This window comes from Loxodonta africana, chromosome X (genome assembly GCF_030014295.1).
Source record: "Loxodonta africana isolate mLoxAfr1 chromosome X, mLoxAfr1.hap2, whole genome shotgun sequence".
NCBI lineage: Eukaryota > Metazoa > Chordata > Mammalia > Proboscidea > Elephantidae > Loxodonta > Loxodonta africana.
The window spans coordinates 101520163-101523750 of NC_087369.1; the positions used below are offsets into that span (position 1 = coordinate 101520163).

The 3588-nt window shown below is 39.5% G+C and overlaps 1 pseudogene; it reads left to right on the forward strand.

Annotated features, from left to right (window-relative positions):
• The first annotated feature begins 280 nt into the window (after nt 1-280).
• Nucleotides 281-1420, forward strand: LOC100673292 (translationally-controlled tumor protein-like; annotated as a pseudogene).
• The last annotated feature ends 2168 nt before the right edge of the window (nt 1421-3588 follow it).

Consider the following 3588-nt stretch of genomic DNA (forward strand, 5'->3'; position numbering starts at 1 on the left):
AAAGGAGCAATGCTACATGGAGTTTAAGATTCATTGACTTTTGTTCTCTATTAAAATCAAAGTACCAACACAGTATTACTTGCATCCACTTTTTGTTACTGTGTAGATGATGATTAAGAATCATGACGTGGATTTTCTGCCTGCTACTTCCTACCCCCAAGCCCGGCTCCAGCTGCACCGCACTCACTCTGAGCTCCAGGCTTCTGCTAAACTAACAATGCCTTCATCTCCCCACAGCCACCGTCACGATTATTTACCAGGACCTCTTCAGCCATGAAGAGATGTTCTCCAACATTTACAAGGTCGGGAAGATCATGAAAGGGCTGTTCCTTGAGGTGGAGGTGAAGATGATCAGTAGGACAGAGGGTGCTGTTTATGACTCCCTCATTGGTGGAGATGGCTCATGTCTTAGGCTGCGTTCTCTAGAGGAGCAAAACAAGTAACTTGTATAAATATATATAGAGAGAGATTTATATCAAGGAAATGGCTCACACGGTTGCAGAGGGTGGAACATCCCAAGTCTGTGGGTCAGGCTGGAGGCTTCTCCTGATTCATGTAGCCACGGGGGCTGATGAACCCAAGATTGGCAAGTCAGACAACAGGGCTCTGGCTCACAGGCTGTGAAGGCCAAAGCATCCTAAGTTCGACAGCCAAGACGGCAGGTAAGCTGCTAGCTTAAGTCCTAAGAACCAGAGGTCAGATGAAAGATCCAGAGTGAGCAAAAGCCCACAAACCTTGCCAGAAAGTCCACCTATATTGGATGCAGGCCACTCTCCCAAGGAAACTCCTTTCAACTGGTTGGCTGCTCACAACAGATTTCATCATGGAGGTGATCACATTATATCAGATTTCATTATGGAGTTGATTGCATCATGAAAGAGCCAAACTACATCATAACTGCCAAACCACTGAGGATCATGGCACAGAGAAGTTGACACACAACCTTAGCCATTACACCTCAGCTGAAGGCCTGAATGGTGAAGGAACCAAAAGTACAGTAATCACAGGTGTTGATATTGTCATCAACCATCATTTTCAGGAAACCAGCTTCATAAAAGAAGCCTACAAGAAGTTCATCAAAAATTACATGAAATCAATCAAAAGCTAACTTGAAGAACAGAGACCAAAAAGAGTAAAACCTTTTATGACAGGGGCTGCAGAACAAATCAAGTACATCCTTGCTAATTTCAAAAACTACCAGTTCTTTGACAGTGAAAATATGAATATGATATGGTTGGTCTACTGGACTACCATGAGGATGGTGTGGCCCCATATATGCTTTTCTTTAAGGATGGTTTAGAAATCGAGAAATGTTTTTATCAACTGTAATCCTAACTGGCTGCTGCTTTTCATCCCCAGAACACTACACCAGGACTTAGACAAATGGGACTGATGTCATCTTGAGCTCTTCATCTATTTTGACCTCAATTTATTCAGGGCAGAGGCTTTTTTTTTTAAGAAAAAAAAACATGTCATGTAGGTTGTCTAAAAACAAAATGCATTTAAACTCACTTGAGGGAACGCCTCTGAATTTAGTTTATTTAAACTAAATCCATCTTGTAGTATTCCTGGAGAATCTAGAGCCTGGTTGTAGAAAACTACTGTAAAGCATGAGACTGACTTCAGATCACCTCTACAGTTAAACTGCTTCTGGGACTGGAATATAAAACAAGAATCAAAAGTCTTAATTCTGAGTTGAAGTAAAGGGAGAGATCATGCTCATAGCAGTGCCAACATTTGACATGGATCTTTACATATTTCATCACCTACAAATGGAAGTAGCTAACTATGGGAGCAATTGCCAAAAGAATAAAAAGAAACTAATACAATTGGAAAAAAAAATCATGAACTGGACAAATGAGTTGCCTCCAAAACTAGACTTTTCTCAGGAAAGCATAATGTATAGCACACAAACAAAAATGTATCTCATATAAACAGCCTGCTATTGTCCATAATATCTTAATTATAGTGGTCAGGAGTAAAATGGGGCCACTACACATGCATCCACGCACACACATGGACACACACATAAACACAGAGCAAGAGAGAAATATTCTTTAATTTAGAACTTAGAAAGACACTGAAAGGAGTTATTGAGAGCAATTACTCAAGAATGAGAACTACACATATTCTATATTATAAATACAAGATAATATCACAAACTGTGAAGACACTGTATTGGAGTTAGGATTTTGATTTCTAGTTTCTCTCCTCTAAACAGCTGATGATAACTTTTAGGCAGTATGTCTGGATTTCTTTTCTTCCATAAGGTGTTGGTTGATTACATGCCCCACTGTTATGGATTGAATTATGTCACCCAAAAAGATATGTTGGTGTCCTAACCCCTGTACTTGTGAATGTGACCCTGTTTAAAATAGGATCTTTGAGGAGGTTGTCAGTTAGGTTAACGTGAGGTCACACTGGAGTAGGGTGGGTCCAAATCTTATATGACTGTGTCTTTAGAAAAAAAAGAGAAGATACACAGAGACAGAGAGACAGTGGATGGAGGGTCATGTGACCACAGAGGCTGATGGAGCTGCAAACCAAGAAATGCCAAAGACTGCTGGGAGCCACTAGAAGCTAAAAGAGAGACATGGAGTATTTCATTCTCAGAGGCCACAGAAGGAAATCAACATAGCTGATACTGTGATTTGGACTTCTAGCTTCCAGAAATGTGAGACAGTAAGTTTCTGTTCTTACTAGCTAGCCAGTCGGTGGTATTTTGTTACAGCGGTCCTAGGAAACTAATATGTCTATGCCTACATAGTTCTTGTCTCATTCTGTTCTGTTCTGGGACGATTACGTCTTTCACGGCATGGCTTTTTTATCAGCTTTAATGACACAAATTTGACATACAATAACATGCATATATTTAAACAAAAAATTTTTTTTTTTTTTTTGTTTAAAGTACTGTGTAAAATTTGATCCACCATGCATCTGTCAGTTTGTCATACTGTGGTGGCTTACGTATTGCTGTGATGTTGGCATTTCTCGAGCTGAAAGAACTGAAGAGAAAATTTGAGCCTTGAGTTGCAATTTTGAAGAATTCTATGGGCAATACTTTGAAAGACCCAGGAAGAGTCAAAAGAACATGGAAGGAATACACAGTCACTGTACATTCAACAATTTCAGGAGGTAGCACATGATCATGAACTAAGGCACTGAAGAAAGAAGTTCAAGTGGCACTGAAAGCATTGGTAAAAAACAAGGCTTCAGGAAAGGAGTTACTCACTCGTCTATGTCAAGAAATTTAAAGACATCTACCTATAAGTTTTTTTTTTTTTTTGTACCTATAAGTCTGGGACCTATAAGTCAGAACCAACTTGACGGCAGTGGGTAGTGGGTTACCTGGCCAACTAACTGGAAAAGATCCATACTTGTACCCATTCCAAAGAAAGGTGATTCAACAGAATGCGGAAATTATCAAACAATATCATTAATATCACACCCAAGTAAAATTTTTCTGAAGATAATTCAAAAATGATTGTAGCAGTATATCAACAGGGAATGGCCAGAAATTCAAGCTGGATTCAGAAAAGAATCTGGAATGAGGGATATCATTTTCATTGCTGATGTCAGATGGATCTT